A 23,255-nucleotide genomic window follows, 5' to 3' on the forward strand; every position below is an offset into this window, starting at 1 on the left:
AAAAAAAAAAACTCATATCCTTAATTAATATTTGAGTAAGTTTAATATATCAAGTTTAAGTTGTCTACATACCTAAAACAGAGAGAGCAAAGAACTTGGTTTAAAATTTTTAAAGCATAAGGAATGCTTAAAAAGACTTAAATTACAAAATATTTTGACTAACGAAGCAAACGAGAATTGTTTTAATATTTAAGCAAAATTAATATCGCAAACCTAAGCTATCACTGTGCTTAAATAAGGAATAACTGTACATGATTGAGAATTTACCTTTTATAATCATTAAAAGTTCCAAAAAGCGATAAATTCACCCAAGTTTAACAACAAATCAAATAAGACAACATAGTTCTACCAATGGTATAAATTTGACATAAAACATTTAAATTATCCACACACTAAAATAAGTAAAAGCTCAACAAATTTAAAACTTTGCTCTCTCTAAGCATTGAAATACTAAAAATATTTAAAATAATCATTTTTTTTTTGGGACAAACCATGAAAGTCAGCTTAGTTCTAATATTTAAACAAGTTTAACATCATAAATTTAAGCAATCTATATTCCTAAAAGAGCAACAAACAATTCTGGAAAGTTGATCGTGCTTGTCATGGTTGCCATCGTTTTGAAATGGATACTCCTTTGAAATATTGGTGTTTCTTTTTTCTTTGCTACATGAAACAGTGGAGATTCGTTTTTAACAGGAAGTATTGTCTATATATTTTTGTATGCTACTTTTTTTCCTACCAAAACCAACAAACTCTTTCCTGAAAAGTTAAATAAGCTAGAAATATAACTCATTCTTGCCACAGAAAAGTATTACATTATATAATAGAGAAGTAATATCGAAATGGTAAAGTTTTCTAAGCATCAGAAAGAAACAAAAGTAGTTACTCAGAAGCCACATCTAACTGGTTAACTGACACCCAAGCCTAACGGTAAATAAGAGAACGGAGTAACGGGCAGTAGTATAACCACTTCTCTAAACCAAACAGGAAAAAGCCACTGTGAATTACCTAGTCAAGCATTCATATCTTTAGATACGTTGGGGGCCAAGCATCCAAAAAGTTTATAACCAAAATGGATGATGATTCAGAGAACAGCACATCATCATCAGAACAAGTCTGGGATAGCCCTAACTCTAAAGTTTAAATATACTTAAAAAGAGTTTCAGATCAGTTGCTGGTAAAACCAAAAGCCTATAGTAAACATGGTCAAAAGGTCTCAGCAGAAGAACATAGAATCGGAGACATTCTTGTTCAACCACGGCAGTTGCGGAACAGGTATGGCTCCAGGAGCAGTCACCCCACCATGGCTTGAGGATGTCTCAGGAGCCTCATCAAACTTCAGGAAAGTCCCCAACTGCGAAGCTGCCAAATGCGCATACCAAATAGGAGCAACTGCAATCCAAAGATTAGAAACAAACACCTTTAAGAAATAGAAATACAGAATCAAGCAAAAAACGACAAACTATTATATGGAGATCAAGTGGGAAAATAATTAGGTAAACCAAATGAATTTGGCATTTGAGAAAAAGCATATCACAAACACTAGGGAAGCATCTCAACCAGAATACTTACCTACAGATATGGCAGTGGTACTTCTTTGATTCCTGCATTAGAAAGAGATTACAAGGAATGCAACCGTGACTACAACTTAAAACATTTGTGAAGTAATTACAACACATGATTATAAGCTTACGTATATGATAGAGAATGGACAAGTTCTTGCAGTTCGTCAGCTGAAAATCCGATTTCATCTAAGAGAACATGATAATGGGTAGGCCTTGTGGTTCCCTGAACAGCAAATACAAATTATACAAACAAACCAACGTTACAATAAAAGATGAAGGGCTATACCCATAAGACACAGCAAAAGCGTCGAGCACAGCTTGGATGAGGAAACCAACCACCGTAAGAGGAACTTCAATTTCAGTCGTGCATTTTCTTTCACAACAAAACATGCATGACAGCCTTAAAATACAAACAATGAATTCTGGATAGAGAAGGCAAGTACAAATGTAGTTGGCAATATCTTGACCAATTAAGTGAGACAAAATTGCAAAATCAACAACCATTAATCAACTGAAACAAAATTCTAGAAAAACTTACAATCATTCCGGCATGTGCACATAGATAAAAGTCATTGTTCTGTGGATGACAAACTGTGTTGTCTATCACGGTTCCTGCAAAACAATAAAAAAAGGATCGATTTTAACAACTATAACAGAGGTACCAGATGACACGCATCAAATAAGGAGTGAGCCTCACCAGGCAGAACATTATCTGGAGATCCCTGCTGGAAAAACCTTGTACGATGATTTTTTTGTGCTACGATGACCACAAACCTGGGGTTCCAATTCTCATCAAGAATCTTGCAAGCCTATAAAGTAGAAACGTTAACGAGAGATGTTTTATCCCAAGCACTATCATCTTAATGACTGATTTATAACTAGCACAATTTTCGTACCTATTTTGCATGAATAACTCAAATAGAAATGTACAATTTTCAGTTCCCATGATTGAAAGTCACTACTGCATACCTCAACAATTTGTTCCAGTTCAATGTTCAAAACTTGATTGAACTGTGACTCACTGACCCCGTCCCTGAGTTGAACCAAGAATAATGAGCAAGTAAGCATGCATAAGCATCTCAATAAAAGGTAAAAGAAACATCAGCACAATAACCACAAACTAGCTTACAAGAAGTATGTAAAGAGATATGATGGTTCATAAGAAGATAAAACAAAATTTGAAAAAGAAAATTGTCAAAAAAGGACATAAATGACGTAAAGATTAACCAAGTACCATAAAACCTGCAATAGCATGATAAAAATTCACAGCATTGTAACATAAAAAAAAAGTTTTGCATAGCAGGTATTAATTACATTCATAGAACCCAACTATACAAAACAGAAATGTAAATGTTAGTTAGGGCTTTTGGGGGGTGGGGGGGGGGGGGGATTCACAACATTTTAAGTCATATAGCCAGAGCAGAAAATGAGAATAATGGAAGAGGCTAAAAAATGAGAATGTTCTGAAGCATTTTAGACAGCAGGCAGAAAGGAACATGCTAGGTTGATTAAAAGTTCAAAGGACAACTTGTACATTCCGTAAGCAGCATGAAGAGACTGAGCAGATCAAATATACTTGAATATCAAGACAGCATTTCACATGTAAAACAGATGATTTAAAAGAATAAATACACCCATTAGTTAGAAGTTAGAAATCAATACAAATAGAGTTTGCAAAGCAGAGATGAAGCTGTGGCAATTAAGAAGCAGGAAAACCAAATTTTGCATCCCTGAGTTCCCTAAAAATGTATGATTTAGAATATTTTTGTTATATAGAATGAACGTGAGAAACAGCAAAATGTAAAATAAGAAACCTGAATATGATGATTTGAAGAGGCTTCTGTCGTGAGCTTCTAAAAAAGTCAAAGACAGCCTCCCTGATGTCAAAGAAAATACATTAGGTACACAAACTCGAAACATTATATTCCCAAAAATTAAAATACTACAGACATAAATGATTACCAGCAGAATAACATATTACACAACTTTCTTATTACAACCCACCGCCATTGACGCCCCAAGCAAGAAGAGAGAAACAATAATGAGGATATAAAAAATAAATTTTCAACAAATAACTTGTCCCTTTTATTGGCCAATACTTGTCCCCTCTTTAGTCAAATAACTTTAAGATTGAAACGTACCTCATAACACCTCCATCCACCCGGTCAGACACTCGTTTGAATAGTGAATCTATCATTTCAACCCGGGGTGACTGTGTCCGGACAGATGCCCTATAGCGGTAAATGGAGGGCCACTGCCTGGAGTTAACCACCTACAATTAAATACAGTTAAAAAATCTCACAAATTTTGAAGTATAGACAGACTGCCAAATCACATCTCTATAACTGCTTGCAATTTATGGAAACTCAAGAAACCCAATGATAAGGAATAAGATCATCCCTACCGCAGCTATTGACGGGACATCAGACTGCCCAGGAGAGCCATGTGACACATCCATACCAAGGATCATGGTTGGAACCCTTGAAACAACAGGGATCATAGAACTTGGAGTTGGAACCCTTGAAACAACAGGGAATGGACGTGGTTGTTGGATTGTTAACATTGAATTCAGTCCTCCAAGCTGCGAGCAGATTATGATATTAGCAGGTTTAATTATAAATAGAACAATAACCTTAATGGTTTAACTACAGAAGATTAGAACTGCAACCAGAGGAATGGCTTAAGTTAAAAAAAAAAGAAAAAAGAAATCGTTGGACAGAAGCAGACCTTTGCATTAATCTTGAGAAGCAGATTCGTAAGGTACTGATCAGTGAACTTAGTTGGAGCCATACACTGAGTGACTATGCCAGAGTCGGCAAGATTCTTTCGCTTCCATGGACCTTAGAAAATTCGTTGAACTTACTACGTAAGCAAAAGACTTCCAGGAAAACACGCATAGACAACGTATGAACAGATGAGTTTGTGCACACCATAAAGATCAGAATTTTTCCTGTTAGGCAGCACACAAAGAAGGAACCGTGGAGAGACATTACTTTCAGATTTCATCTCATCAAACATCTTATCCACTCTACCCACAGGAGAGAGACGTCCGTTCTCATTCTTCTCTGTGTACACACCAAATGGTCTATCTACATGCTGAAAAAGAGACATGGAAAAGAACTTAAGCCAACAAGTTGAATTCTATAACTTTGTATGTGCTGATTGACAATACCAATACAACCAAAACAAAAATTAGACAACAAACTTACCATTCCTTTCATTTCTCCGCATCTCATCAGATCCAACACAAGTCGACTTACATCACAACGTGGCCAGAAGTTAACAACACCCCAACTTTCAATCCTAGTTGGCTCCACAAATCTCTATGAAAGCATAACTGAACTGTTGAGAAACAAGAGATGAAACATATATAAGATAGAAGGCTGCAAAAGCAAAGAAGCTATAGACCTTATTGTTGAAATTCCATCGCCCATTCTTAGGCGCGAAAGCTTTACCATCGCCCGTTATTATCTGTCATCAAAAGATAACTCAATTAGCATGTACATCGAAAAGAAGGATCATTAAATTAACCCTCAACAACCAACATACACGTTCCATATATCAAAGAAAGAAACAAAATTCATCATTAACCTACCCCCGGAGGAGGCAGAATACGGCCTTCCACTCGGGTGAAATTAGAGCTGATAGAAACACCACATGAACGCAGCACTGGTTCAGCACCGTAATTACTGTTATGTAAAGCCTGCGCAAAAATATGCAACACTCATAAGTTATAGAACAAGTGAAATGCTGAGAGTCAGAAGTTTATAATAGACCTACAATAGACAAGAGCCTCATTCTTTCTTGAGGCTTCTGCCTTGATTTTTCGACCAGCGAAGCTCTTTGGAAAGTGGATAGCGCTTTTGTGTAGCGTTGCAACGACACCAAAGTGCACAGCTATGGCATTGCAACAGGTGCACAACAAATCATAGACAAGAATTAGTTGCTAAGCATATATCATGTAACAAAACAAAGCCACAATGCACTCATTCACCTCCAAAGGAATATATGTTGGCCGCTTTGGCTTGCCAACATTAATGCATGGCAAATCTGCAGAATAAGCCAACTGTATCTTGCGATGGGTGACAAAATATTCATAAACAGTAATCTCCACGGTCTCAGCTTCACCATTCTCATTCTTCGTACTTTTCTGCTTCCATGAGAACCTGCATCATGGACACAGCACACAACAAATAAGAAACAATAACTTTAAACTGAAGTATTACACAACAGGCAAGTAGGAAAAGCTCAAAGTTAAATAGTAGCCAATTTAGCACCAATCAAAGAAAAAGCACTATTGTGAGACCGGGAAATCATACATCTGATCTTTGCAGCAAAGGTCACTCAATCCGGTAATCTTGTACTCCAGATTGGATGGTCTGACTTCTACCCTCAGATTTTTAAGCACTCGTTTAGCCTATTCAGGGTTTCAAGCAATTGCGGTTTAGTAATTAATAATTGATGCAAAGAACTCAAATTCGCTTGGCAAAAAAATGTAGTTATTGATAACCTTGCTCCAGTCCAGGTACTGAGGATCTCTCATATTCTGATTCTCAAGTAAAAAATCCAATACTGGACCAGGTTGAAATATCACTGTAGTTGATACGTCTGAAACACAAAGAGAAATAGTAATTATACAAACAATACAAAGCACACAAATGCGTAAGTGCTGAGAGATGAGGTTCCAACCAATATTCAGGGAAAGGCCTCCTTGAGTAGCTCTGAAACTTGAATGGAATCCCCTGCAACCTAGGACACCACGGCCAATGTTTGTATAATTATTTTCATCATCTTGGAAAAAAGACTGGCGAACAAGTAGGCATCCCCTACGTAAGTGAACGTAATGTCAGAATAAATATAATATCCGGGATCAAAACCTAAAAGTGGAGAAAAGAATACTCAGGCACATATTTTAACTCACCGTTTTGCAGCATGCTGCCGTAAAATGATATCCAGCACCCTCAGGGCTTCTTGTGAGTTTCCTGATTCCTGTCCACGCAGAGCATTTTGAATGGCTTGCATGGGAATCTTTGCGGCAAAGCTAATCTCCACGTTAAATGTCTTTGGCGGGTGCATACGTCCTAATATCTTCCTTTCACGCTCTTTTTGGCTTTCATTGCCATCAGGGCTTGCACTCCTATTGTTTCCATACATACTTAAAAAATTAGAAACAATGAATGGGAGCAGTGTAAATACTGCAAATCAATCTAAAGTGCACGTCAACCTGTCGGATGTAACATCCTCAAGCACAACAGGAAACTCAAGCTTGGTACTTGGGAGAGGACCAACAGTAAATAAACTCTTCTCCCCATCATACGCAAAGTCCTTTCCAGCCAACCCACTGCTGTAGGTCTCATGCAACTTATCCATCACCTTTCTTCCAACACCCTTCCCAACCACTGGGCGACCATCTTCATAAGAAAGAGAAACCTGTTGAACCAAATTGCAAAAGAAGAAGAAACTTGCATCAATAATTTCTATTTACCAATGAGAAAAAAAGATAAGCAGAGCGAAGTAAGCAATTACATACACTGTAGTGGAAGAAATGCCCATCAACAGTTCCAACATTCACTTTGAAGTGATTTGTGAGAATAGATATCTTCTGCCCTTTAGATCCAAGACCTTTCCTGGCCATTGGGACACGTAAAACCTTCTTTGCAGGTTCATATTCTGCTTTGATTGGTGCCACATTGGGAGGCAGAGGCGGGGGAGGAGGAAGAGAGCCCGTTGCCCCGCTTCCCTCTTTCTCAGACGAGTCCATTTCCTAACCAAGAAAATTTTTCTTACGTGAAAGAAAATAAAAATACTAGTAAGCATTTAAGATTAGCTACAACAGAAATTCCACAAAAAGTAGGTACGTAACAGTATCATTTCATGCAGAAAAAGATTAACTATAACCATTTCATGCAGAAAAAAGTAATTCCCACTTTTAAGTTGATAAATTAGTTATTTTCAACAAAAAAGAAAAAATTAGTAGCAATTACCCTTGACATATCACAATCTTAAAACTCGTCAATCTATACAACTTAGTATCTAGTTCTCTTAAACTATATAGTGTCTGTTTATATGGTTTTATTTTATAGGATTGTTTTTTTTTTTTTTTTTTTGTTATTTGAAATATCCTAAGAGAAATCAACAAAAATATATCCATTTCCTTTTGAGAAATATAGACATAGAGATTAAGGGAATTTAGTGAATAAATAATGATTTAAAATTTAGATTGTGGATTTTTGTATTTGTGTCATTTAAATTTAATGTATTAATATTATATTTTATACGAAAATTACGTGCCACAATTAATATAGATGATAAAATATAAAATATATATTTTTAATTTTGTTAAATACATATATATATATAATTATTATTAAAATTATAAATTATATTTCTTTCATGTTTTTATTAGTATCCTATTTCGTATCCCTTTTATTCGTTTTGTGTTCGTGTTATATTTTTGCATGATGTATTCTCTTGGCAAAGTAAACAACAAAATAAAATTTTTCTAACAATATACTCAAAACGTGATTTTTTTTTTCTAGCAATATACTCGTACGCCACTAAGGAAAACAAAGTCAACATGCTCGTACGCCAAAAAAGAAACAAAGCCAAGGCACCAAAACTATATAATATTTAAAAATGAGATTTTTTTTTTCCTAACAAAATGCTTAAGAAACCACATGCATGCATATTAAAGACGTGTTTACAAAGGATACAAATATTACCTAAACATCAGAGGATCTATAGCAAAAAAAAAAAAAAAAAAGCGTATGTTGATGAATGCTGGAACTTACACAGGAAAAAAAATAGAGAGATAAGCACAAAGGAAAAAAAAAAAAAGAAAAAGAAAAAGAAACCCTTAGAGTACAAAAAAAAAAAAGGGAACCTTTAAGAATATGAGCTTGAACCAGAGGCACTAATGCTGCTATGCACTAAAACGGTTAACATGAAGAGGCAAAAAGGTGCTGTTTTTAGCATAAAAGTCAAAACTTTAACCAAATATATTGCATCATTTAAGGGATAGAACGAAAAAATACCAAAACGTAAATACCTTTAGCACATCAAGAGACAGTAAAAGACTATAACTGCAGAGAAAGAGTAAATGAAGCGACAAAAAACTTTTAAACGGAGTTAAAAATCCCAACTGAAGCAAAAATGTAACAACTTTCTAAATGGCTTGATTACAAGATGACAAAAAAGAAACCTTTTTTACTATAAAAGAACTGAATAATAAAATAAAATAACAAAGGTTACGAAAGGTATACATCTCTCAAAATAGAAATGTGCTCTACACCGACGAAAAACTACAGTCCTTAAAAATAGAAAAAAAAAAAAAAAAAAAAAAACAGCTAAAAAGTTGCAAACTTGAAGTGTTTATTGAAAAAGTAGAAACAAAAAATGGAACGAAGCGCAGATGATACTCAAAAAAGAAGAAAATCCTTGAAAAAAGCCACCTACTGAAGCAGCATTGCAAACTACAACGCTTAAAATTTTTCAAAAACAGAGGACCTTTCAAAAATACATCAAAAACCCTGTAAAAAAAAGTCCAAAGAAGAAAAACACGAGACAAAAACACTGAAACCAAACAGGTTTCACAGAAAAAAAAAATACCTGAAATTTGGAGAGCAAATGAAAGATAGAAACCCTAAAACTCAAAAGGCACTGTCAAATACAAATCTCCTTTCTTGTTTTTTCCTCTCACACGAAAAAACTATAAACAGACTGAAATAAACCTCCAAGGACCATCCGTCTTTGTCTTGCCTTAATTTATGTCCTCTGCATCGCGGCTTACACGATACGCTGCTTTACCACGTCTCCACCGTCCACTTGTCAATTTAGATTAGATGACAATAATTTTTTAAAACTTCAGGTTAATAAGAACAATATTATTAAATTAATTACTAATTTATTCATAATATGTATGAAAATTTTGTGAATGATTGAGACTTTTTTATAATTATACAAAGATTTATATTTGATGTGTTGTATAGATTTTATAAATTATTTTATTGATGACCTAAATCATATTATATCGTCTCATTAATAATTAAATTTTTTAAAAGATATAAATTTTTATATTTATTTTAAAAATTGTTATTTATTTATTAAGAAATTAACTTCATCAAACATGGTAACGATGTATAAATTTATGTACTATCAAAACATTAAATATAAACTCATTATATAAATTTATTATATAAAAATCATACAAAATATATTTTAAAAAGCCAAATAAAACTTATAAAAAATAAAAAATTTTAACTAATACAAATTAATTTTACTGTATTATAGTCACATCATAATAATTATTTATTAAAAAATTATTAATTTCCATAATTAACATTTATATAAAGATATAAAAGTTAAAATATTTTATAAAAATTAAAATATTCAATGTGAACGATTTCTATTATCCGATATGTGCATAATTTTAAAAATTTTTAATGTATCGTCTAATAAATGAATTCTATTTTATTTGATGTATTTTTAATTTAAAAATAAATTGATTATATTTTCTTTATAATATTTATTTTAAATTACTTTCAATTAAAATTCATATTAAAAGTAATAAAACTTTTTTTCCGTTGTTAATAAATAAAATAATTTTGTATTTTTTTTTCAATTATAAATATTCAACTCTTAAAATAAATTTACTAAAAATTATACACGTTTCAACATATTAAAATATAATTTATTGGCTCTACCTTTTTAAGTTATGTATGCATGTACATTTAATATGTGGATTTTAATAATATCAATAAATGATCATATAAACTAAAATTTAATTTATCAAATCAAATCAAATCGAATTAATTTCATTATTATTGTTATTTTATTTCAAAATCTCTCCTTTTTTTTTTTGTCGAATACGTTAAAAACACATTATACATAAAACTATTTTTATTACTAAACATAAATTACTCTTAAGTTTATTTTTAATTTTATTTCATTCAATTAATTATTTCAAAATTACATATTTAAAATGTCATCAATTGCCCTCGATTTGCAACAGGTGACTATGAAAGTTTTAGTGTCATCAATGATTTTGAACGTAATGAAGGGAACGGGTCTTAAATTACACCTTTAGATCAAAGCATTGGACGGCTTTGATTTGATCGTGATAGAATGTGTGATTGCATAAGATCATACCCTTTTTTTTAATTGTTAAAAAATATGCACATTTGCAGTGCAAAAATGATTATGTCACTACTTTAATCATAGATATTCGGTTTTTGCAAAAACGATATTAATTTTTATTAATTTTTGATTTGACGATTCTAAGTTTAATTGAAATCTCAAAATCATGGTTTTGTCTGTTTAAAACAATGGGGTGTGTTGAATGATAAAAAAATTGAGTTGGGTGGAGAAGGGTAATTTGGATAAAAGGAAATGGAAAACAAAAAAAAAAAATAGTGCGGAGATCATGTACTTACGAATATAACAATAATTTGATTATGCATGACATGTGTGAATAGATTAAGATATCTAAAATTAGATATACGAAGTAATTATATAGCTTTTTATAAGAGTAGATTTTTTATGATATTAGATTTTAAATATTTTATCAACCACTTTCAATTCAATAATTAAATTTTTTTTTTCACAAAAAAATGTTGAAACTTTTTTGTCTATCCATAAATGGTTTTATCCTAAAATAATTTTTTTTAATAGTAGTAGTAATTTAATTTTCATAAATTCTTGTTTTGGTAGACAATATTTTTCTTGTAGTTATCTTTATCAAATACAATTATCAAAATCATAATATTTATAATTTTCAACTCTTAATTCACCATTTTTTTCTAATACTGGCAATATAAAAGTTAGACTTATAATTATAATATTAGATGTTGCATTTCTTTAAAATCGGTAAAATAAAGTGATATACGTTTAAAAATTGGTGAAAGGATTTAAATAGATTATTAGTAGCACTGTGAAAGAGATGTTTCAACAAATCCAATTAAAATAAATTAGGTGAATTGCTAATGTATATGACCCTTTGTAATTTTTGTCTATAATAATACTATAAGTTGTAGGATATATATGCAATATGCATATAAAAAATTTTTAGGCTAAGGTCAAGATTGATGGAATAGCAAACATAAATTAGGTTCAATATGTTTAAGAAGAAAAGTTATCATAGAATTATTTAAATCATTCGTCAATTGCTTAATAAATTAAGTAATTTTTATGTCCTCATTCTATATTTCAACACCTAAAATCTTTACTACAAGACATCGGAGTGTCTTTTGACACCTTTCTCGTACCCAAAATACTTGTTAAAAAAAAATGAACCTTAAAACTATAACACAAAGTTAATTATAAAGCAATCGTCTAGACAAAGCTCATAACCAATGTCAACAACCCATTGATCCTTTTAACAATAAATCAATTCAACAATTTTTATCTTTAGGGTTTGAGTCTTAGTCAATCAAATGCATTATAACTATATTAACAACAAAGTCAATTCGATAATTTTTATTATTTAAAGCATTCAGAGATTCAATGTAATAAAATTTTTATGTTATCATAAAAGATCTAAACTTATTTAGATGGCATTAATAATTATCATAAAAAAATTGAGATAATTAATAGAAAAAATACAGAAATAACACATGTTTAAAAATGAGTAATAACTGGATATGCTTGAGAATTTATCATTTAATATCGTAAAAAGTGTAGAAAAGAAAGTCAACTTATAAATCAAATTTGACAAAAAAAAAAAAAGCATAAATATTTAATAAAAAAAATGCAAAATTTCACTTTACCAAACTCTACCAATAAAAATTTTTCTTGCAATTCAACCAATAAATGATTTTTATAACTAATAATTTTAAGAATGACAGTGAAAAAAAAAAAAAAAAACTCATATCCTTATTTAATATTTGAGTAAGTTTAATATATCAAGTTTAAGTTGTCTACATACCTAAAACTGAGAGAGCAAAGAACTTGGTTTAAAATTTTTAAGGCATAAAGAATGCTTAAAAAGACTTAAATTACAAAATATTTTGACAAACGAAGCAAACGAGAATTGTTTTAATATTTAAGCAAAATTAATATCGCAAACCTAAGCTATCAATGTGCTTAAATAAAGAATAACTGTACATGATTGAGAATTTACCTTTTATAATCATTAAAAGTTCCAAAAAACGATAAATTCACCCAAATTTAACACCAAATCAAGTAAGACAACATAGTTCTACCAATGGTATAAATTTGACATAAAACATTTAAATTATCCACACACTAAAATAAGTAAAAGCTCAACAAATTTAAAAGTTTGCTCTCTCATTGAAAATACTAAAAATATCTAAAATAACCATTTTTTTTTTTTGGACAAAGCATGAAAGGCAGCCTAGTGCTAATATTTAAACAAGTTTAACATCATAAATTTAAGCAATCTATGTTCCTAAAAGAGCAACAAACAATTCTGGAAAGTTGATCCTGCTTGTTATGCTTGCCATCGTTTTGAAATGGATACTCCTTTGAAATATTGGTGTTTCTTTTTTCTTTGCTACATGAAACAGTGGAGATTCGTTTTTAACAGGAAGTATTGTCTATATATTTTTGTATGCTACTTTTTTTCCTACCAAAACCAACAAACTCTTTCCTGAAAAGTTAAATAAGCTAGAAATATAACTCATTCTTGCCACAGAAAAGCATTACATTATATAATAGAGAAGTAATAACGAAATGGTATAGTTTTCTAAGCATCAGAAACCAACAAAAGTAGTTACTCAGAAGCCACATCTAACTGGTTAAGTAACTGATAACCAAGCCTAACAGTAAACAAGAGAACAGAGTAAAGGGCAGTAGTATATATACCCAAAACGAACAAACTCTTTCCTGAAAAGTTAAATAAGCTAGAAATATAACTCATTCTCGCAACTCACGTAATCGTTGACCTCTTGCCAATCGATTCTGAGTAGCTTTATCGAGATCAGAAGCAAATTGCGCAAAGGCTTCTAATTCGGTTAATTGGGCCAATTCCAATTTTGATTTACCAGCGACTTGGAAAAGCATTACGTTATATAATAGGGAAGTAATAACGAAATGGTATAGTTTTCTAAGCATCAGAAACCAACAAAAGTAGTTACTCGGAAGCCACATCTAACTGGTTAACTGATACCCAAGCCTAACGGTAAATAAGAGAACAGAGTAAAGGGCAGTAGTATAACCACTTCTCTAAACCAAACAGGAAAAAGCCACTGTGAATTACCTAGTCAAGCATTCATATCTTTAGATACGGTGGAGGCCAAGCATCCAAAAAGTTTATAACCAAAATGGATGATGATTCAGAGAACAGCACATCATCATCAGAACAAGTCTGGGATAGCCCTACCTCTAAAGTTTAAATATACTTAAAAAGAGTTTCAGATCAGTTGGTGGTAAAACCAAAAGCCTATAGAAAACATGGTGGATGATGATTCAGAGAACAGCACATCATCATCAGAACAAGTCTGGGATAGCCCTACCTCTAAAGTTTAAATATACTTAAAAAGAGTTTCAGATCAGTTGGTGGTAAAACCAAAAGCCTATAGAAAACATGGTCCGAAGGTCTCAGCAGAAGAACATAGAATTGGCGACATTCCTGTTCAACCACGGCAGCTGCCGAACAGGTGTGGCTCCAGGAGCAGTCACCCCACCACGGCTTGAGGATGTCTCAGGAGCAGTCGCCCCACTACGGCTTGAGGATGTCTCAGGAGCCTCATCAAACTTCAGGAAAGTCCCCAACTGCGAAGCTGCCAAATGCGCATACCAAATAGGAGCAAGTGCAATCCAAAGTAAGATTAGAAACAAACACCTTTAAGAAATAGAAATACAGAGTCAAGCAAAAAACGACAAACTATTAAATGGGATCCAAGACCTTTCCCGGCCATTGGGACACGTGAAACCTCCTTTGCAGGCTCAGATTCTGCTTTGATTGGTACCACATTGGGGGGCAGAGGCGGGGGAGGGGGAAGAGAGCCCGTTGCCCCACTTCCCTCTTTCTCAGACGAGTCCATATCCCAACCAAGAAAATTTTTCTTACGTGAAAGAAAATAAAAATACTATTAGCTACAACACAAATTCCCTAAAAAGTAGGTACGTAATAGTATCATTTCACGCAGAAAAAGATTAGCTATAACCATTTCGTGCAGAAAAAAAGTAATTCATACTTTTAACTTGATAAATTATTTATTTTCAACAAAAACGAAAAGACTAAAAGCAATTAACCTTGGCATATCACAATCTTGAAACTCATCCATCTATACAATTTTTTTTTCTGGCAATATACTCATACGCCACAAAGGGAAACAAAGTCAATATGCTCATACGCCAAAAAAGAAACAAAGTCAAGGCACCAAAACTATATAATATTTAAAAATGAGATTTTTTCTTTTCCTAACAAAATGCTTAAGAAACCACATGGATGCAAATGAAAGACGTGTTTACAAAGGATACAAATATTACCTAAAAATCAGAGGATCTGTAGCAAAAAAATAAATAAATAAAGCGTATGTCGATGAATGCTGGAACTTACACAAGAAAAAAAATAGAGAAATAAGCACAAAGGAAAAAAAAAAAAAAGAAAAAGAAACCCTTAGAGTACCCAAAAAAAAAAAAAAAGGGAACCTTTAAGAATATGAGCTTGAACCCAGAGGCACTAATGCTGCTGTGCACTAAAATGGTTAACATGAAGAGGCAAAAAGGTGCTGTTTTTAGCATAAAAGTCAAAACTTTAACCAAATATATTGCATCATTAAGGGATAGAACGAAAGAATACCGAAACGTAAATACCTTTAGCACATCAAGAGACAGTAAAAGACTACAACTGCAGAGAAAGAGTACATGAAGCGACAGGAAACTTGTAAACGGAGTTAAAAATCCCAACTGAAGCAAAAATGTAACAACTTTCTAAATGGCTTGATTACAAGATGACAAAAAAGAAACCTTTTTTACTATAAAAGAACTGAATAATAAAATAAAATAACAAAGGTTACGAAAGGTATACATCTTTCAAAATAGAAATATGCTCTACACTGACGAAAAACTACAGTCTTTAAAAATAGAAAAAAAAAAACAGCAAAAAAGTTGCAAACTTGAAGTGTTTATTGAAAAACTAGAAACAAAAAAATGGCAACGAAGATCAGATCATACTCAAAAAAGAAGAAAATCCTTGAAAAAAGCCACCCATTGAAGCAGCATTGCAAAGTCCAAAAGCAAGTAAAAAACCATAAAAAATACATCAAAAACAAAGGACCTTTCAAAAATACATCAAAAAACCAGTAAAAAAAAGTCCAACGAAGAAAAACACGAGACAAAAACACTGCAACCAAACAGGTTTCACAGAAAAAAAATACCTGAAATTTGGAGAGCAAATGAAAGATAGAAACCCTAAAACTCAAAGAGACTGTCGAATACAAATCTCCTTTCTCGTTTTTTAACTCTCACACGAAAAAACTAAAAAGAGACTGAAATAAACCCCCTAGGACCACCCGTTTGTCTTTGCCTTAATTTGTGTCCTCTGCATCGCGGTTTCCACGATTACGCTGCTTTACCGCATCTCCACCGTCCACTTGGTCAATTTAGATGACTAATTTTTTAAAAATTAAGGTTAATAGGAGCAATGTTATTAAATTAATTACTAATTTATTCACAATATGCATGAAAAGTTTTTGAATGATTGAGATTTTTTTCTATAATTATTTAAGGGTTTATATTTTATTCGATTATAATATATAAATTTTATATACTATGAATGAATTATATAATCTCATTAAAGAAATAAATCAGATGATATCTCTTCATTAATATGTAATTTTATTAAAATATTAAATTTTATATATTTATTTTAAAAATAGATATTTGCTTATTAATGAAATGATCTCCTCTTATCATTTACAGATAAAATATAAAATCTGTGTATTAAATATAGACTAAGTATATAATTCTATGATATGGGAATGGCACTAAATATATTTAAAAAAAAGCAACTACTTTTTTTTTTTTTTATTAAAGTAAGCCAAAATTTATCTAAAATAAAAAGTTTGAACCAAGACAAATTAGTTTTACCATACTATAGTGGCATGGCAATAATTATTTCTTGAAAACTTTGTTAATTGGCATAATTAATTATTTATACAAATATATAAAAATTAAAGTTTTTGAAAAAAATAAAATATTCAATATGAATGGCTTATATTATTTACAAGTGTATAATCTTAAAAAATTATCTTGTGTAATACAAGAAATGAATTTTATTTTATTTGATGCATTTTTAATTCAAAAATAAATTGATTATGTTTTTTTTTTATTATTTATCTTAAATTACTCTTAATTAAATTTCGTATAAAAATAATACAACGTTGATTCCCATTATTAATAAATAAAATAATTTTAACTCTTTTTTCCTTTATAAATATTTAACTCTTGAATTACATTTATTAAAAATATATACACTTTCCAACTTATTAAAATATAATCTATTAGCTCTACCTTTTAAATTATGTATGCATATACATTTAATATGTGGATTTTAAAATTATTAATAGATGATCAAATAAATTTAAATTAAATTAAATTAAATTTATCAAAACAAATTAACTTCATTATTATTATTCTAATTTCAAAACTTCTCTCTTTTTTTTTTTTTCAAACACATTAAATACACATTATACTTAAAATTATTTATATTATCAAACATAAATTACTTTTATTTTTATTTTTTATTTTATTTCAATCAACTAATTATTCAAAAATTACATCCTTAGAATGTTAGCAATTGCCTCAGAGCATTTAACAAATTCACACCATCCATTTCAAATGGGATTTGTCCCATGGACACACAAGCAATCCAACCTATAGGATTTCCCTTCCCCCTTCTCATTCTCACTTCTATAGGCTTCCTTATAATAGGAAGATCCGCGAGGCGAAAAAGCATTTTCAATTTTGTTTGATTTCAAAAAAATATATATTATCAATTATGTAAAAAAATAAAAAAGCAAACAAATATAGAAAGCCATCTATTAGAATCGAACCAATGATCATCGCATTTAACCTCTGAGCTAAGCGGGCTCAAATAATAGATTTATATGCATAGAATTCAACAAACTACGAAAGTTTCAATGTCATCGATGATTTTTGAACGAATGAAGGAATTGGACATCTTTGATTTGATCATGATGGAAGGTGAGATTGCATTGGATCATTACTCTACTTTTTAATTGCCCAGGCACTGAAGCACACGCATTTGGGTGCCAGAACAGTTATATCACTACCTCAGTTACGAAAATTTGATTTTTTAGAAAGAATATTAATTTTTATTACTTTCCAATTTGACGGTTGTAAATTAGTTGAAATCTCAAAATTACGGATTTGTCCTCTTTAAATCGCAGGGTGTGTTAAATGACGAGGAAACTGGGTTGGGTAAAAAAGGGTAATTTCGATAAAAGGAAAATTAAAATGAAAAGGAAAATAATATGAAGACCACATAGTTATGGATATAACCGTGATGTGATTTTGATGACACATGGGTAAAACTCGTGCTTCTATCGCAATAAAACACTTGCATAAAACTCATGCTGCTACCACACTATAACGTTACACAAAAATTAGTTCAAAATACTTGTGATGTTATTGGTATCAAGCATTTTATCATATGCATTGAATTGATCTTTCTTTCTTTTACAATAATAAGAAATAGGAGAGTTTATAAATATTTTTTTTTTGTATGTTTATAGCAATTGGTATAGGAGTTTTGATATTTAGTATAAAAAAGTTAAACAAAAAGGGCGAGAAATGTTTCATAAATATGTTTGCTAATACTTTCTTTTTGTGTTTATTTGCTCATGCCTTTTTACTATGAAAAAAAGAGGCAGAAAATCCTTTAACCATAATTCAAAATTGGTTTCAAGCCCAAATAAAATAAATCCCTAAGGAAAAATAATCCTAAGATAAAGCCCATCAAAGCCCAATATGAAATTTTGATTAAAATGTTAAAATAAGTTTAAATTAAAATGTGCAACTAGGCTGAAAAATCAATCGAAAATCATTCATCTCTGATAAAATTGGGTGTCAATAGGGAGTAGAAATATTAATGCTTTAAAAATATGTAATATATACAAAATCTCACTTTACCAAACTCAACCAATAAAAATTCTTCTTGTAATTCAACCAATAATCGATTCTAATAACTAAAAATTTTAAGAATGATAGTGAAAAAAAAAAAATCTCATAACCTTATTTAACATTTGAGTAAGTTTAATATATCAAGTTTAAGTTGTCTACATACTTAAAAAGAGAGAGAGAGAGAGCAAAGAACTTGGCTTAAAATTTTTAAGGCGTAAAGAATGCTTAAAAAGACTCAAATCACAAAAATTTTCGTCAAGCGGAACGAGTGAGAATTGTTATAATATTTAAGCAAAATTAATATCATAAACCTAAGCTATCAATGTGCATAAATAAGAAACAACTACAAATGCTTGAGAATTTACCCTTGATAGTCATTAAAAGTTCCAAAAAGCCATAAATTCATCCAAGTTAATAACAAATCAAGTAAGACAACATAATTCTACCCATGAGATAAATTTGACATGAAAAATTTAAACTATCTACACACTTAAATAAGTAAAAACTGAACAAATTTAAAAGTATACTCTCTCTAAGCATTGAAAATACTAAAAATATCTAAAATCACCATTTTTTTTGACAAACCATGAAAGGCAGCCTAGTTCTAAAATTTAAACAAGTTTAACATCATAAATTTAAATAATCTATGTTCCTAAATGAGCAACAAACAATTCTGGAAAGTTGATCCTGCTTGTTACGGTTGCCATCGTTTTGAAATGGAGACTCCTTTGAAATATTGGTGTTTCTTTTTTCTTTGCTACGTGAAACAGTAGAGATTCGTTTTTAAGAGGGAGTATTGTCGATAAATTTTTGTATGCTATTTTTTTTCCTACCAAAACCAACAAACTCTTTCCTGAAAAGTTAAATAAGCTAGAAATATAACTCATTCTTGCCACAGAAAAGCATTACATTATATAATAGAGAAGTAATAACGAAATGGTATAGTTTTCTAAGCATCAGAAACCAACAAAAGTAGTTACTCAGAAGCCACATCTAACTGGTTAAGTAACTGATAACCAACCCTAACAGTAAACAAGAGAACAGAGTAAAGGGCAGTAGTATATATACCCAAAACGAACAAACTCTTTCCTGAAAAGTTAAATAAGCTAGAAATATAACTCATTCTCGCAACTCACGTAATCGTTGACCTCTTGCCAATCGATTCTGAGTAGCTTTATCGAGATCAGAAGCAAATTGCGCAAAGGCTTCTAATTCGGTTAATTGGGCCAATTCCAATTTTGATTTACCAGCGACTTGGAAAAGCATTACGTTATATAATAGGGAAGTAATAACGAAATGGTATAGTTTTCTAAGCATCAGAAACCAACAAAAGTAGTTACTCGGAAGCCACATCTAACTGGTTAACTGATACCCAAGCCTAACGGTAAATAAGAGAACAGAGTAAAGGGCAGTAGTATAACCACTTCTCTAAACCAAACAGGAAAAAGCCACTGTGAATTACCTAGTCAAGCATTCATATCTTTAGATACGGTGGGGGGCCAACCATCCAAAAAGTTTATAACCAAAATGGATGATGATTCAGAGAACAGCACATCATCATCAGAACAAGTCTGGGATAGCCCTACCTCTAAAGTTTAAATATACTTAAAAAGAGTTTCAGATCAGTTGGTGGTAAAACCAAAAGCCTATAGAAAACATGGCGGATGATGATTCAGAGAACAGCACATCATCATCAGAACAAGTCTGGGATAGCCCTACCTCTAAAGTTTAAATATACTTAAAAAGAGTTTCAGATCAGTTGGTGGTAAAACCAAAAGCCTATAGAAAGCATGGTCCGAAGGTCTCAGCAGAAGAACATAGAATCGGCGACAGTCCTGTTCAACCACGGCAGCTGCCGAACAGGTGTGGCTCCAGGAGCAGTCACCCCACCACGGCTTGAGGATGTCTCAGGAGCAGTCGCCCCACTACGGCTTGAGGATGTCTCAGGAGCCTCATCAAACTTCAGGAAAGTCCCCAACTGCGAAGCTGCCAAATGCGCATACCAAATAGGAGCAAGTGCAATCCAAAGTAAGATTAGAAACAAACACCTTTAAGAAATAGAAATACAGAATCAAGCAAAAAACGACAAACTATTATATGGGATCCAAGACCTTTCCCGGCCATTGGGACACGTGAAACCTCCTTTGCAGGCTCAGATTCTGCTTTGATTGGTACCACATTGGGGGGCAGAGGCGGGGGAGGGGGAAGAGAGCCCGTTGCCCCACTTCCCTCTTTCTCAGACGAGTCCATATCCCAACCAAGAAAATTTTTCTTACGTGAAAGAAAATAAAAATACTATTAGCAACAACACAAATTCCCTAAAAAGTAAGTACGTAATAGTATCATTTCACGCAGAAAAAGATTAGCTATAACCATTTCGTGCAGAAAAGTGTAATTCATACTTTTAACTTGATAAAATATTTATTTTCAACAAAAACGAAAAGACTAAAAGCAATTAACCTTGACATATCACAATCTTGAAACTCATCCATCTATACAATTTTTTTTTCTGGCAATATACTCATACGCCACAAAGGGAAACAAAGTCAATATGCTCATACGCCAAAAAAGAAACAAAGTCAAGGCACCAAAACTATATAATATTTAAAAATGAGATTTTTTTTTTCCTAACAAAATGCTTAAGAAACCACATGGATGCAAATGAAAGACGTGTTTACAATGGATGCAAATATTACCTAAAAATCAGAGGATCTGTAGCAAAAAAATAAATAAATAAAGCGTATGTTGATGAATGCTGGAACTTACACAAGAAAAAAAAAATAGAGAAATAAGCACAAAGGAAAAAAAAAAAAAAAAAGTAAAAGAAACCCTTAGAGTACCAAAAAAAAAAAAAAAAGGGAACCTTTAAGAATATGAGCTTGAACCCAGAGGCACTAATGCTGCTGTGCACTAAAATGGTTAACATGAAGAGGCAAAAAGGTGCTGTTTTTAGCATAAAAGTCAAAACTTTAACCAAATATATTGCATCATTAAGGGATAGAAGGAAAAAAATACCGAAACGTAAATACCTTTAGCACATCAAGAGACAGTAAAAGACTATAACTGCAGAGAAAGAGTACATGAAGCGACAAAAAACTTGTAAACGGAGTTAAAAATCCCAACTGAAGCAAAAATGTAACAACTTTCTAAATGGCTTGATTACAAGATGACAAAAAAGAAACCTTTTTTACTATAAAAGAACTGAATAATAAAATAAAATAACAAAGGTTACGAAAGGTATACATCTTTCAAAATAGAAATATGCTCTACACTGACGAAAAACTACAGTCTTTAAAAATAGAAAAAAAAAAAAAAAAAAGCAGCAAAAAAGTTGCAAACTTGAAGTGTTTATTGAAAAACTAGAAACAAAAAAATGGCAACGAAGATCAGATCATACTCAAAAAAGAAGAAAATCCTTGAAAAAAGCCACCCATTGAAGCAGCATTGCAAAGTCCAAAAGCAAGTAAAAAACCATCAAAAATACATCAAAAACAAAGGACCTTTCAAAAATACATCAAAAAACCAGTAAAAAAAAGTCCAACGAAGAAAAACACGAGACAAAAACACTGCAACCAAACAGGTTTCACAGAAAAAAAATACCTGAAATTTGGAGAGCAAATGAAAGATAGAAACCCTAAAACTCAAAGAGACTGTCAAATACAAATCTCCTTTCTCGTTTTTTAACTCTCACACGAAAAAACTAAAAAGAGACTGAAATAAACCCCCCAGGACCACCCGTCCGTCTTTGCCTTAATTTGTGTCCTCTGCATCGTGGTTTCCACGATTACGCTGCTTTACCACATCTCCACCGTCCACTTGGTCAATTTAGATGACTAATTTTTTAAAAATTAAGGTTAATAGGAGCAATATTATTAAATTAATTAGTAATTTATTCACAATATGCATGAAAAGTTTTTGAATGATTGAGATTTTTTTCTATAATTATTTAAGGGTTTATATTTTATTTGATTATAATGTATAAATTTTATATAATATGAATGAATTATATAATCTCATTAAAGAAATAAATCAGATGTTATCTCCTCATTAATATGTAATTTTATTAAAATATTAAATTTTATATATTTATTTTAAAAATAGATATTTGCTTATTAATGAAATGATCTCCTCTTATCATTTACAGATAAAATATAAAATCTATGTATTAAATATAGACTAAGTATATAAATCTATGATATGGGAATGGTACTAAATATATTTAATAAAAAGCAACTACTTTTTTTTTTTTTTTATTAAAGTAAGCCAAAACTTATCTAAAATAAAAAGTTTGAACCAAGACAAATTAGTTTTACCATACTATAGTGGCATGGCAATAATTATTTCTTGAAAATTTTGTTAATTGGCATAATTATTTATTTATACAAATATATAAAAATTAAAGTTTTTGAAAAAAATAAAATATTCGATATGAATGACTTATATTATTTACGAGTGTATAATCTTAAAAAATTATCTTGTGTAATACAAGAAATGAATTTTATTTTATTTGATGCATTTTTAATTCAAAAATAAATTGATTGTGTTTTTTTTTTATTATTTATCTTAAATTACTCTTAATTAAAT

General features: G+C 31.2%; 1 pseudogene; it reads right to left on the bottom strand.

Annotated features, from left to right (window-relative positions):
* Positions 1 to 1,293: 1,293 nt before the first annotated feature.
* Positions 1,294 to 7,326, bottom strand: LOC111286947 (protein argonaute 4-like; annotated as a pseudogene).
* Positions 7,327 to 23,255: the final 15,929 nt, after the last annotated feature.

This window comes from Durio zibethinus, chromosome 6, assembly GCF_047325235.1.
Source record: "Durio zibethinus cultivar Kanyao isolate XHJ-2024 chromosome 6, ASM4732523v1, whole genome shotgun sequence".
Classification (NCBI taxonomy): Eukaryota; Viridiplantae; Streptophyta; class Magnoliopsida; order Malvales; family Malvaceae; genus Durio; species Durio zibethinus.